Source organism: Herpailurus yagouaroundi, unplaced genomic scaffold, assembly GCF_014898765.1.
Source record: "Herpailurus yagouaroundi ecotype Mexico unplaced genomic scaffold, PumYag 142, whole genome shotgun sequence".
NCBI lineage: Eukaryota > Metazoa > Chordata > Mammalia > Carnivora > Felidae > Herpailurus > Herpailurus yagouaroundi.
Window position 1 is genome coordinate 42,973,127 of NW_024412397.1, and position 15,526 is coordinate 42,988,652.

Consider the following 15,526-nt stretch of genomic DNA (forward strand, 5'->3'; position numbering starts at 1 on the left):
AAAGTAGAAATTCTGCCAAAGTCTCTAAATATTTCACAACCATATTTCTTCCCATTATGACACTAAAAACATATTTTGAACATTCATCAAAATAATGACAAATACTGAAATATTCATTGATCGTAAAAAGACTTCTTAAAATCGACTCAGACATTCACTCAAAATATTTTTAAAAACCGGACTAAATATCCACATAGAGGTATAAATTAGACTTTTTTCACAAACAGTTATTTCTGTGAATTGTGAGTGGGTTAAGAAGCTGAAGAGAAAGGGTGTTCACTGCTTCTCAAACTCATATACACTGTCAATCATAATATTGATAGTAGGTCATAGTTTGATTACATTTGAAGATCCCCCCTCAATTATTTATAGCTTACCTGCATATGTCAGAAGGGACTATATACAATAAATGTATAATGTCAATAATTTCTTGCATAATTATTTGAATAATACTTTTGAATATAGATGATAATATTTGAAAACTTTAAAAGATACATTATTTCATCCCTATATATCATATCTTCAAATTATATTATAGATGTGTTCCTTGAATGGATATTTCCTCATGTTCCTAATATATTTTGTTCTGTCATTGATCATTTAAATTCAAGCACCATGAGGATTACTTATCTGGAAAGTCTGCCTTTCTTAATTCACCTTTGACTCATCTACAAATTTATAGACAAGTTGACACATCATTACAGTATAAAAATAGCTATTGTTTTGATGATTTAATGCAACCTTTTGGAGTAAGGTAGAGATGAACGATGATTCTGCCTAAATCACCTTACTGGCTATATTTTCTTTGAAAATAATTAAACTTCACATTTTATCATAAGCAGTATATCACATAAAGTTAGGTATAATATTCATGCTTTTCTGGGTCACTTAATTTTATTTCAAAGGACATCCACTAAACCATTAGTATCTGCTGAATGATGTAAAAGTAGATCATTTTCTATGCTAATTAGTCAGTATACAGATTCCCTTTCCCACACACACACAAAATGAACAGATATACCAAGCCAACACTAAGTTGAATTTGACTTATCATTTCTAACTGATATGGAGTTTAATATGAACTTTTATGTCTCCAATTAAAACACTAGGGAAAACACCACAAGTGCATTCAAGCTTTTCTAGTCAGTCAATCTGTCATCATAGTAAGCGTGGCTGTCTGTTCTGCTATTTTCCAGTGCCAGTGTGATATTCACACACCATCTGCCGACTTCCACTTATTGCTATCCAGGCTCCATTGCTGGTTATTCATTTCTCATTTTGGTCATCATAAGTCAGCATGTTTGTGAAAATCCAGTACTGCTTGCTGAACTAGTATGTGTACAACTGCTATTGAATTTAGGCTTTGGGACATATATTGCTGTTCTGATAATTTCCTATGGATTCATCTTTTACAAAATTCATGGACTAACATATTGTACTGAAAGCATGCAGTAAAATAAGGCACTCATTTTTCAAAAGGAAAGAATATGAGGAATCATCAGGCACAGTTTTTCCTTTTTCATCACCATTGTTAAAAGTGCAATTTTACTTGCATGCATTGGTCTCTTTTACTTAAAGCTCTTTAATGCTATCTTTTATTTGTGGGATCCATATTATTTAGCAATTTGCCTCATAAAATACACACAAAAATAAAGCTTTTCCAGGAGTGCCTGGGTGGCTCAGTCAGTTAAGCGTCAACTTGATTTTGGCTCAGGTCATGATCCCAAGGTCATGGGATTGAGCCCTACTCTGGGCTCTGCACTGAGCCTGGAGCTTCCTTAATATTCTCTCTTACTCCCTCTGCTCTTCTCCCCTGCTTTTACTCTCTCTAAAAAAAAATTAATTAAATTAACTTAAAAATAAAATTCGAGCGTTTCCAAAGTTCAGTATGAAACAGCTAAAGTCCTAACCAGACTTCTGGTTCTCATCATGGAGAGGAATAGTCACAGTTCTTCATTGCTATTGATAATTATCACTTCATGAAATTCTAGTTCTTAACACCTCATGATCCTGTTCTCTCTTAAATTCAAACAGATATATCTAATACAAATTTCAGGTATTTCTTATTCCTAGTCCTGCTTCTAAGTCTCCATATAACTTGTCATGATTCAGCAAACTCTTTTCTCCCAAAACCCACAAAGCTACTCAATTCCTCTTTTTAAACCTCAGATACAAAGTATGATTTACTTACACTTATAGTGTCTATGCATTGCTTATTTAATCAATTTGTCCATCTTTTATACTGTCTATTGGTAGGTATAAAGAGAAAATCTCATAATTTTGCATGGTTTTATAATAAGAAGAGAGGCTGGGAGTTCTGGATGCCCCATTTAAGACCACCCTTTCTTTGCCTCCATGACTTCATGGTCAAGTATGATTATTCATTGAAAGGCTACCCTATATTCCATGCCACCCTTACTTCACCATCACTGGTGTTTGTGCCATATATACCAATCTCATTTGTTCTCTATTTCCTCATTTTGTCAGGCAACATGGGAAGCCCAGTTCATCCCCCTACCCCCCAGATTCTTAGTCCTATTCTAGTCTATATACATTCCTTTGTAAGACCAGTGTCCACTCCTCCCAAACTCTTGAAATATTTCCCCAATGTCCTCCTCATATAGTCTATGATCAATTTTCATGTTCTTGCTCTAAATGAAATCCAGCTGTCTCTTCATTTACAGCTCTCTCAGGTGGTGTCTGTTTTCTTTCCTAAATTATGTTACACTGTATTTGGATGTGGGGTTTTATCGATTTCCTACTGTACTGTTGTGACAAATTACCACAAATATAGTGGCTTAAAACAACACAAAATTATTACTGTACAGTTGGGAGGTTAGAAGTCTAAAGCAGGCTGGCAGAGCTGGGTGCCTTCTTGAGCCTGAAGAGGGGAGTTTGTTCCTCTCCTTTTCCAGATTCTAGAGGCTTCTCAACCTTGCCTTGGTTGCATCACTCTGACTTTTGTTTCTTTCATCACATCTTCCTCACTGGCTCTACCCTTCTGCCTCCCTCTTTTGAGGGTCTTTGGGATTTGGCCCACCATGATGACCCATCTCAAGATCCTTAACTTAATGACATCTGCAAAATCACTTTTGCCATGTAGGGGAATATATTCACATGTTGTAAGGATTAGGTCATGGACAACTTTGGGTGCTACTATTCTGTGTACCAAGGGAGTAGATGTCCTTTTTGTTTCCAGATGCAGCTTCTTGACAGTTATGCTTCCATCATCTTGAAAACCAAGTCTGAATCTCCTATCATCAGAATATTCCACCCACTGTTCTATTTATGTATAGGCACTAAATATGCTCTAGTCAATTCCTCAAAGACATTATTTAAAATATGTCTCACTCTCACTCTCTCTAATATTACTGTCATAATTCTTAGTAATTTGTGCTTCAAGGAGATAATCTTACCAACATTTTGGTAGCTGAGATCCTTCATTTCCAGTCTTTGAATGATCCTGTCTTCTTTCCCACTCTGGTCAATTTTCACCCATGGTAATGCCTAGGGCATTGTCATTACCCAAAACAGGATCTTTTCCATAATCTCAATTTGAAACATCTCACTCTGAAACCTGTTACTTACCCATCAACCACATTTGCTTTAATACCCAGAACTGACAATTAATCAACCTCCACTGAGAGTTACAATCCATCAGTCATATTACTTTTCACTTTTTTCTCTCTCTGTGTTACAATTTCCTCTTTAACTAGCTTAAATATAAATGGTCCATAATCATGCCAAAGAAAGAAAGAAAGAAAGAAAGAAAGAAAGAAAGAAAGGGAGGGAAAGAAAAAATAAAAGTAGGAAAAATGGAAGAAGGGGGGAAGGAAAGAAAGAAGGAAGGAAGGAAGGAAGGAAGGAAGGAAGCAGAAGAAGCAGTGTTCTGAAACTTACAGCTTTTCACATATTAATTGAGTCTCCTACTTAGATATAAGACTGCATTTCAAATTAAATCCCTGCCAAGGGCATTTTTAAATATTTGATGCAAATGACTTCTATTGAACAAGTAAATGGAAACCTAGTTTCACAGAATGTGAAAATAATTTTTCACTGTAAATTTCTATGTAAAAGAGATTTGAAATAAACATATTATCAATATTTTGAACATTAGAAAAGGTAAAATTATAAACATTCAACTATATTTATTATTTTTTAAAAACCTTCCAGTTTAAAATCTTTTCAAAAAGGGGCACCAGAGTGGCTCAGTCATTAAGTGTCCAACTTTGGCTTAGGTCATGGTCTCATGGTTTGTGAGTTCAAGCCCCACATAGGGCTCTCTGCTGTCAGTGCAGCGCCCACTTCAGATACTCTTGTGTCCCTCTGTCTCTGCCCCTCCGCCACTCACAGAAGTGCTCTGTCTCTCTCAAAAATACACATTTAAAAAAATCTATTCAAAAAATATTTTGTTACAAATATAATTTAAAGGGTATATTTAAAAATCCATAGGGGTGCCTGGGTGGCTCAGTTGGTTATGTGTTTGACTTTTGATTTTGGCTCAGGTCATGATCTCACAGTTTATGGGATCAAACCATGAGTAGGATTCTGTGCTGACATTGTGGAGACTGCTTGGGATTTGATCTCTCTCTCTCTCTCTCTCTCTCTGCCCCTCCCCTGCTCATACTGTCTCTCTTTCTCAAAAATAAAAATAAACATTAAAAAATAAGTAAATAAAAATAAAAACCATAAATGTATTAAACGAAGTTTAATAAATCAGTTTATGTTTCCATCCTATCTAGAAAAATGTTACATTTAATAAAAGTATATCTTGTGATTCTTCAAATATTTAAGAGACATTTTAAGCTATAGAGTTAATGAAAATGTAGAAAAATAAACATACTTTATAACAAAGAGCAATTATACATTCAAGTTGATAAAATTCAGCACATCCTCAATACTGTTTTCCTATTATTTGTATCTATAAATTTTCCTGAAAATTTAATAATTAAAGCATTCCTTCATGTAAAAAGAATCTCATACTTTTTATGATTATAGAATATGACAATGTTTCCAGTCCCTAAAAATGTGTTTTGAACAGCAAAAATGCAACTATTGAAAATGTTATTTTTAAAGTAGTTTTTTCTAAAGCCTTTCATTAATCAGAAAATCAGTAGATTTTTCTCTACAAATTGAGTAATTAAAGCAAGGTATTACATTGAGGTCATCATCCAATATCACTCTTGTTCTAAATCTCACCAGTAAATAATGAATTTGACATGATTAATGCTTTAGTTCCTGACGAGGGTTCTCTATGTGATGTAGCTTTATAATCTGTTATCACTCAGCTTCACAGTTCTTGTTTTGCTATTTTGGCTGTCCTTTTTATTTTGAAATCCATGTCCTTCCAGCAATTCACTTTGTTCAAATCACTTTAGGGAAGTCACTGGTCCCCCAGTGACCATACTTCTGTTGTCTTGTAACTGAACAACTTCCAAAGACAATAAATGCTTGAGATATAGCACTTTTCTTCAAATACCTTTCTTTTTTCTTTGTTTCTCTCTCTCTCTCTCTCTCTCTCTCTTTTTTTTTTAAGTTATTAAACAGGACATTTTCTGCTTGCAGGGACTGCAGTGGAAAGGGGAGCATGGGAGAAGGGGTCTCCAATGGGAAGCAGGATGGTCCTTCCTCATTCCTGCATCAGTTATGAATAGAAACTAATTGAAACAAGGCAAACATCTCCTCTGTGTATATGGGCAGAGGTTGCAGGAAGTTACATAGTTTTAGAGATGTAACCCAGAGGGTAAGTGAAAGACACCAAGATCCCAGGCATGTGGGTAATTAAACTATGATAAAATAACTGTAAGTATTGTTATATCTTATTAGTTTCATACGGAAGAAAAGCAAGGTACTAATTTTCAGTTTCTATGTAGGAGACAGGTGAATACTAGTTGACTTTGGATTTCTAATACTGCATGCTTTTGGGCCATGAGTAGAGTATCCTGTGCCTTACAGGAAAAGTAAGATTAGTGAGGAATTTTGGTCCTAACCAATGGACTGGCTTTAAGGATCGTATTCAAAATAAAAATGAACACAAAAATTGATTTATATTGTATATGTCATTGGTGATTTTCAATAATTATCAAAAATCCATATTCAAGTACCAACTATTGATATGAAAACAAGTCATTGGTCATTTTGTTCATATTTGTTCCATTATAACATTATGTATGGCTAAACATGATTATGAAACAATTACCAAATATTTAATGACAACAATTATCAAATAATGATATGAGTGTGTCATAGTCATATTCTTGGCAATTTTTTGAGTAAACTGGTCACGGATCATCTTTATTTCTCTTATCGCTAACATTTCTGAGCAAAGAAAAAAAAACCTCAACGAATCTTTTTTACAACTTCACCTTCACTTATGAAAATATAGAAGATAGTGAATTAATATAACTTTATCTCAATGGAAGTTTTCCTAAAGGCTCAGCAGACGCTAGTTCTCCTTCCTCATTCAATGTACAATCTTGGCTTAAACTTCTCTGTTAATCAGCTCTCAGTGAGAATATTTCAACTGAGGACTTGAAGCCATTTTGCCCAAAATAAAATTACCATTTTTTAGGGGTACCTGGGTGGCTCAGTCAGTTAAGCCTCCTAATATTGGGTGAGGTCATGATCTCGCAGTAGTGGGATCAAGCCCCACCTCAGGCTCTTCTCTGAATATAGAGCCTAATTGGGATTCTTTCTCTCCCTCTTCCTTTTCCCCTTTCCCCCTGCTTGTGTACTCTCTTTATCTCTCAAAATAAATAAATAAACTTTAAAAAATTATTATTTTTAAAAATATTGACTGTTTTACTATTTTGAAATTCTGTGATTTATTGGAATTTTATAATCCAATTATTTATTTTATTTTATTTTATTTTGTTTTATTTTATTTTATATTAACACCCAATTTGTAAAAGTTTGTTTCACCTCCAGAAGAATGTATAGAGTGCTTATAAGGTACTCAACAACTTAGAATAATATCTCTTAAGATAAACAGCATAAACTGGGAGAGCAATTTTAAAACCATAAAATATGGATTTCATTCTATATCTTTGAAAATAGTTTGCTCATTTATTATTTTATTTCAAAATACATATTTTTATTGCACATTTTATCAAATATATTTTTAAGGTGATTTTAGCACTCATTACACATGTAATTTTATCATTTTCTTTACTTAAAATTTAAACGCATATGCAAACTGTACTTGAGAAGATAATCTCTTGTAGGAATACATCAGTGAACAAGGCTCTCATATAGGAAATAACATTAATTGTTACATACATACAAGCACACATACACACACTCCTGGAGATTCCTCAAACTGTGATCTATGATTTGTTTTTATTCATGTATACTGACACGTATAATAAGACAGATAAGGTTTCTTAAATTCTCCCTAACTCCAAAAGTAAATATAAGAAGATCTCAAATTTTTTACAAATGAGTTCTCCATTTTTGTAAAATAAATACTGCTTTACTTTTTCCACTTGAATAGAGAAAAAAATGATTTGTTTTTTTCTTTTTAAAGATATTTGAAGTCGGGTCACTGAAGTTGGGTCACAAAACTTAATCAAGATTATACATTTAAAATGCAAATAGGATTACCACCCACCACCACCAACACAAAATGTTCAATTATGTTTTGCTTTGATTTGATTTTTGTCTTTGAATTATAAGTCCCAGCTTACACACATCTACTGTGAAGGTTTTCTTCTATATAAAAACATAAGGATTCACACAGATGGTAAATTTTAAAGTATAATAAATGGATACATGAATACAGGCACAATTAGATTTCCAGCTGTGATATGTGGAATGGCAACTTTTGATAAAAATCCTTCATGTGTATCCCCTTTATGTCCACTTTTAGCAATCTGATTACTCACCCAGTCATGGAGGCAGCTTAAAAAGAGCCTGTGCTGGTTTTGTAATATCAAACACACGGTTAAATGATCTGCAAGTATGCTGAAGTTCTGAACAAAAGACAGCTACTGAAGCACAGCATGCAACTCAAGAACACTGTATATCCTGTGTGTGTACATTTGCCTTTAAAAAAAAAAAAAAGTACCGTTATGTACACAATTTCACAACATACATTTTGGGAAAGCTTTTCATATAGTAACGTTTCATATAGTAACATTTAAATGATTTGTTATAAGAACAACTTATTCTTAAGGGAAAAAGAAAACCATAATAAAATGGCTCTAGAAACAGTAATTCAAAATTCATTGTATGCAGAAAAATTGAAAAGCCATAGATACATAAAATTTCTATCTTTTCGTTCCACATGATATTGATAAAAATTCATTAGCAATGATAATTTATAAGCCCTAAAACAAAGCAAACTCTTAAAGTTTAATTTTCTTTCTATTTTCTCTGTGTGGTAATGGGAATAAAATTCACACAGCAGAAGGATAATGCACCCCATAATGTGACATGATGTACTGAGAATGCGGTATTACATTTCCAATGATATGCTTTCCAAAACTGTCTTCATGATGCCATGGAGAATCCTGCCCTTAGAGAATGCATCTGTTGAAGTGGATAGGTCATTCAAATAGATTCAATTAGATTCTAGCGTTAACATATTTCCTCTATCAAGGTGTTCAAGCAAACAATGAAATAAAACTAACCAGCAAGAATAACAAAAAACAGAACATGAGAAAGAATTTAAAACAGAACGAGTCATTTCTCTCCCCTGTGTATATGTCTCTTTAATCTCTCAAGTATTCTTGCCAGCAAAAAGGAGTCATAGGTTGCCTGGGTGGTTCGTCGGTTAAGCGTCCGACTTCAGCTCAGGTCATGATCTCATGGTTCGTGGGTTCGAACCCCATGTCAGGCTCTCTGCTGACATCTCAGAGCCTGGAGCCTGCTTTGGTTTCTGTGTCTCCCTCTCTCTGTCCCACCCCTGGCTTGCTTTCTCTCTCAAAAATAAATAAAAAAATTTTAAAAATTTTTAAAAAGGTGTCATATAATAAGGTATATTAATTTGTATATTTTATACACATATAAAACATACAACCATGTTTATTATATATATATATATATAGTATATATAATTTGGAATAGTATATATCTACTTTTGAAAGCAACAACATTAAGACATTTTTGTGCTGATTACTGAGCTATTTTCTTCATCTTTTAATACTCGTGGTGCTAGGGCTGGGATGATGCATTTATTTTACCTTGCTAGCTGTATGACTGCTATACTGAACTAAAAGGAGGTGCTAGAGAGAAAGACTGAGAATCTGAGGAACTCTGAGTGGACATAATATACCTAATTTGCTCACTATTCTTGTCAGCATCACTCTAGCAACAGTTCTCACTCTCCATGGATAGGTAGTTAACATGGCAGCAGTTGTTTTCAATTTCCTGTTAGCACTAGACAGCTGAAGCCTCGGCCTGAAAGGTCTAAGTCCAAGCTCCACACAGGCACTGCTGAAAACTTCAGACAACAGCACTTTTGTGGCAGTACCCTCTATGCATAGAGCTGAGCCCTATATCTGTGGGATCACTTTCCTAAGATTCTAGGTTCTAATCTCTTCCTTTCACTCCCCGAGCCCTAGATGTGGTAGTTACTTTCTGGAGTTACTACTTTTGTGTTTCCTCTTTTTAGTTCAGTTTTTAAAATCATAATGTTAGTTTCTACCTGTTAAAAAATGTCTAGGTTCTGAGAACTGGAAGGAGAGCTCCTTCCACCCTTATTATAAGACCATAGCTGAACAAGCTGAAGAATAATGACTACTTTGAACACATGAGAGAACTGAAGTTGTAAAGCAAACAAAGTTGAAATCTGGAGAGAGAGAGGAATCTGAAAGGAGAAATAGGATTAGAGCACTAAATGACCTAGGACAGATGTCAATGAACACCAAATAAACTGATAAGAAGATTCAGGCAAAAATGATTAAAAATTGCTAAGTTGAGCAACTTGAGAGTGAGAAATCCCTAGAGGCTGTATTCACACTCTCTTACAGGCCTTTCCTACAGGAACCTCTCAAGGTGCTCACAAGGATGGTCATGGAATCCTAGAAAAATTTTACCTAGGACACTTAGTGCTGGCTATAGGAAAAGTCCACCAAAGCCATGTCCCCTGTTGTCAAAGAAAAGTTTTAATGACACATTAGAAATCACAAGGAAGACTTTATTTAAAGTTATTGCAATAGGGCCAAGAATATTGCAACAGAGAAAGAAGATTGAATGCCACCCTACGGGAAAGGGGGGGGGGTGGCAAAAACTTGGAGGGATTTAAACACTGAGTGAGCTATTCGAAAAGTTCTAGAGGATTTTAGGGGAAAGGGTGATGAACAGTTACGTCATCTGTATTTGTTCATTAGTGTTTATCAAAGCTAGGCTCCCTTCCCACAGAAATGGAGAAAGCGGGGTTACTATCTTCCTTGATGATTGCTTTTCAAAGAGATGTTCCCAGGTTCTTGAAAAAGACATTCCTGGACTGTAAAACTGGCAAGAGGATGGGGAAGGATTTACATCTCAAAGAAACAGGGAGAAAATTTATAATTGCAGTTTTTCTAAAGTAAATGCTCAAACAGGGAGGTCCAGGGTCTAACACCAGGGGGAAGCCTGTCTGAAGTATAATTGCTTTAAATGGAACCTTAGGCTCTCTTTGGTCACTATCTATCCCAGCCATCACACTAAAACAAACAAAGAAACAAAAACAAAACAAAAGAAAACAAAAAAAACCCACCTTTAATCTGCAGGGAAATAGTCAAGAAAATTATACTCATGAGTACTGTGAAGAGAAACAGGAAAAATAAAGACTGTCCCCATTGGGAAAGAGCATGAATACATGGCTATATCTGGTTGAGAACCAGAGGCAGCTTTGAAAGTCACATTTCCCAACACACAAGGTCAGAGAGCCTACCTAAAGGTTAATCAGTGCCTCAGAGAATGTTTCCTTTCCTATGCTCCCACCAGCATGCCAATAAGCTTCTAGGAAAATCAATGGTTCGATACAGCTAGGATTGCTGGAAAAGTCAAATTATCTTTAGGGATCATCATCAAAAAAAAAACAAACAAAAACTGAAAACATATTAAAATGTGTGGTATAAAACCAGATTAGTGCTTAGATAGTGATTTACAAAATTAAGTGCTTATATTAGAAAATGAAAGATTCCAATTACTAAGCAAACCTTCTCCCTTAAGAGACTAGAAAAAGGAGAACAAATTAAATGCAAAGGAAGCAGTGTAGAAATCAATAAAATTGACAACATTAGGAAATAGAAAAAAATAATGAAACCAGAGCTGGTTATTGGAAGAGATGAATAAAATTGGTACTCTAGCTAAGCTGATTAACCACACAAACACTACCGCCATTACCACCAAGTATATATTTCACAGTATCAGATGTGAAAGAAAAGCCAGTTTGCTGCTAAGCCCATACACTCACAAACATGATAAGGAAATAATTTTATGATAAGGAAATAATTTTATGCTCATAAATTTGAGAACCTGGATGAAATATATCAATACTTGAAATACTACTGAAAGCACACTGTAAAAATGATAATTTGAAAAGATCTGTATCAGTTAAATAAATGAACACAGATAAGCTTTAACAATAACAAATTTTTAACAAAGTATTAATGACTAACTACAGCATACTATAAACTGAATAATATATCACAGCCAAGTCAGTTTCATCCCTGGAATGCAAGACTGATTCAACATTTGAAAATCAATTAATATACTTCACCATTTGAATAGAACATAAATACAATCTTCTCAATTGATGTAGGAAAATTATTGTAAAACCCATTTTTGTTTACAGAAAACTTTTAAATCTCAGAAAATTAAGAATGAAAGGCAACATCCTTTGCCTAACAAAGGGCAAGTATACTAAAATAAATAAATAGATATCAAAAAATCCCCACAAACACTCACACAAAAAATCCCCCCTACACAAAGACATCAACATGTATCACAGACACTACACAAAATTTAACTCAAAATATTTCATATACTTAAATTTAAACATAAATCTGTACAATCTCTAGGGGAAAAAATTAGAAAAATGTTTTAATAACCATGGTTTCAAGGAGAAATTATTGAATCTAGAACTGAGGCAGGGAAAAAAATAAAGCTTGAAGCTTATCAATAAATAAGGACTAAATAAATAATATAGACAAATACGCAATACATGAATAATGGGGAATGCCAAAAGAGCAAAAGAGTCAACCTGAAAGAATTCCCCATGATCAAAACTGAAACTATTTGATCAAAAATAAATATTCATGAATTTGTATTCATATGAATTATTGAATAAATTAACAAATGGAGTGAAAGAATAAATTTTTCCTATAGAAGGATTTTAAGCAATAAATGTATAAATAATGAAGGACATAGAAAGTGATCTTCAGAAAACCAGTATAATAATTATTGTATCCAAGAGCGCCTGGGAAGCTCATTCGGTTAAGCATCCAAATCTTGGTTTCGGCTCAGAGTTTCGTGGGCTCATTTCCGCATCAGGCTCTGAGTTGACAGTGCAGAGCCTGCTTAAAATTCTCTTTTCCTCTCTCTGCCCCTCCCTACTCACACTGTCTCTGTCTCTCTCAAATAAAATAAAATAAAACTTAACAAAAATACTATATCTAAAATACACAGATGAATGCTAAATTAAAAGAAAACTTTTAGGAGAGTCTACATGCCTCAGTCAGTTAAGCCTCCAACTCTTGATTTTGGCTCACGTCATGATCATGAGTTTGAGCCCCTCCTCATGCTCTATGTGGACAGTGGAGCTTGCTTGGGATTCTCTGTCTTTCTGCCCTTCCCCTGCTCACATTCTCTCTCTTTCTTTACTTCTCTCTCTCTCTCTCCCTCAAACATAAATAAACATTAAAAAAAAATAGACAAAACTTTAAAGAAGAGCTGGGGTTTTTCATAGCTTCAAAGTTATCTCTTCCCCAATATATTTATTAATTACTGTGCTTGTTTAAACATATATTTACAAGTTCTTTGATATTCGTCCTGCAATAAGTGGAATTTAATTCCCCTCCCCAAGACTGATGGTTGAAGTTAGTGACTCCCTTCATTATTTATTTAAATAGAGTATGGAAAGGGGGAAAAAAGTAATTCATAGTGGAGAAACCTAGGAGAAATCACCTTAACCAGCTGATCAAGGTTAACATAATCTGTGTTATAATATGTGTCTCTGATATGAAGGTACTTCACATCTGTGGTATTCAAAAATCATGCCCCTAATCATGTGAGAAATAAGGCAAACTCAAACTGAAGGACATTCTACCTAATAAATGACCAGTACTCTTCAAAAGTGTTTTAAGGTCATAAAAATAAGAAAAGGCTGAGAAAATGTTAAAAGCTTGTGGAGATTAAGGCTTATAAATACAATGTGGTCTCTTGTATAGAAGATCATGGTGGGGGGGCGGATATTATTGGGGGAAATAAACAACAACAACAACAACAACAACAACAACTGATGGAATCCAAATATATCTATACTTCAGTTAACAGTATTGTGTACCAATATTAATTTCTTACTTTTTTACCAGAATTAAACCAATATTAATTTCTTAGTTTTGACTTCTGCACCAGGCTTAAACAGTGTAAGGGAGATGCTTATGCTAACATTACTATTTTTGTACAACTAAAATTATTTCAAAATGAAACAAAAGAAATGAAGCGATGCCTGTTTTCTTGTCAGTGCAATTCTATACTTGGTAGTAGGAATGATCCCAAGAATCAGACTCCTATAGATAGGCTCCTGGGATTGCTTTTACTTATTTCTAGAGTTTTAATTCTTTGCTGATATCCACAAAGATAGAAAATAAAATGATTGCCTAGGTTGGTTTTGATCATCTTACCACCCAAACAAAACCAAAGTACCCTGTATGTTCTGTTTCCTACATACATTAGCCAACCTTTCTCACTCCCTTTGGTCTTTGACAGATTGTTTCAGTGCCACACCTAGAGAATGTTCTATTGTGCAATAGATAACCTGCAAGCTGTACTTACCAATGTGATGTTTGACTATTCAGTAGAACCCAGAAAAACAGGACCTCAACAAGATAAAAGTTTTGCTGTTTCTCACATTATCACATAAAAGTAGTTAAAAACACAATGCTAATCCAAAACTGTTAGCCTGTTTTCTGCAATACCTATGGAATTACTCAAATATGGATGGTACTAGAGAGGCCATTCTGCCATATTCTCGTATTCATCTGATGGATGAGAAAAAAGGAGAAATGAGAGCATGCCCTTTACTCCTAAGCTTATGACCGACTTTTTACATATCATTCCACTTGAACACGTTGTATTATTTTTCTTTTGGCTATGTGTAACTGAAAAATATAGTTTTTAGTTGGTCATGGGGATCATTTTATTCAGTTCCCCCAAAATAAAGTCTCTGTTTAGAATGTCTTAGATTATTTTATTGATAGCTGTCTTCTTACAAAACTTCAAAAATATGTGAGACAGAAGCATATATTTTTAAATAATTTTATTGTATTACTTTGCATTCTGTACCCCTACCATTGACAGATTTGATACATGTCACATCCTCAATTAATATCCTTGATCTATATTTATATTGTAACTTTACTCTAAAATATATAGTTTTACTCTGAACCTTACTTATGTAAAATATTTTATAATCTAACAGTATGTCTTACCATACTTCCTTTCTATAATATTACTTATAATGGTTTGGGAGAACTACATCCCATGTGTATTTAAACTTTTTTTTTTCTAGTATTTATTTATTTTTGAGAGACAGAGAGAGACAGCATGAGCAGGGTAGGGGCAGAAAGGGAGGGAGACACAGAATCCAAAGCAGGCTCCAGGCTCTGAGCTGCCAGCACAGAGCCTGATGCGGGGCTCGAACTCACAAACCGCAAGATCCTGACCTGAGCTGAAGTCAGAAGCTTAACTGACTGAACCACCCAGGTGCCCCAAACCCATGTGTATTTTATAATTGACTGTTATCTTTTGCTTGGTTTCTAAATTAATACTAGTCCAAACAATGCTATAATAAATAAAAAAATCTTTATAGACAAATCTTCATATATATCTGTATTTATTTCTGCATGATTAATTCTTGGAAGAAAATTTTCTGCACCAAAAGATTTACACATTTCCACATATTTTGATGTAAAAAGGCAAACTGCCCTGCAGAAATTCTATATATTCATTTATGATGAATTGCTCAGCAATGTTTCAGTATTCCAACACCTTTGACAACACTGAAACAACACAGCCTGATTAATTCAAACCATATCAAACATGTTAAATTTTAATTGATTTCATCCTTATTGATCATTTTATATATATATATATATAAATTTGTATATATATATATATATATTTGTTTCACCTGTGATAATGCACTACAAAATATGAATTCCTCTATCATTGATAGTATTGTCATATTGCCAAAAAGCAATATAATATGGTGGTTCAAAAGGAGTAAAACTGAAAAACTTTATTTGAGGAAAATCAATATTTTAAGAAGTTTCAATGAGAGGGGCGCCTGGGTGGCGCAGTCGGTTAAGCGTCCGAC

The 15,526-nt window shown here is 34.1% G+C and overlaps 1 long non-coding RNA gene across 1 annotated transcript in view; it reads right to left on the reverse strand.

Annotated features, from left to right (window-relative positions):
• LOC121033047 (uncharacterized) overlaps positions 1 to 15,526 on the reverse strand; it is a 177,630-nt gene that overhangs the window by 90,297 nt on the left and 71,807 nt on the right. Inside the window, exon 2 of the long non-coding RNA XR_005791663.1 lies at positions 7,884 to 8,043. This is a non-coding gene — a long non-coding RNA (uncharacterized LOC121033047). The remainder of the gene's footprint in view (positions 1 to 7,883; positions 8,044 to 15,526) is intronic.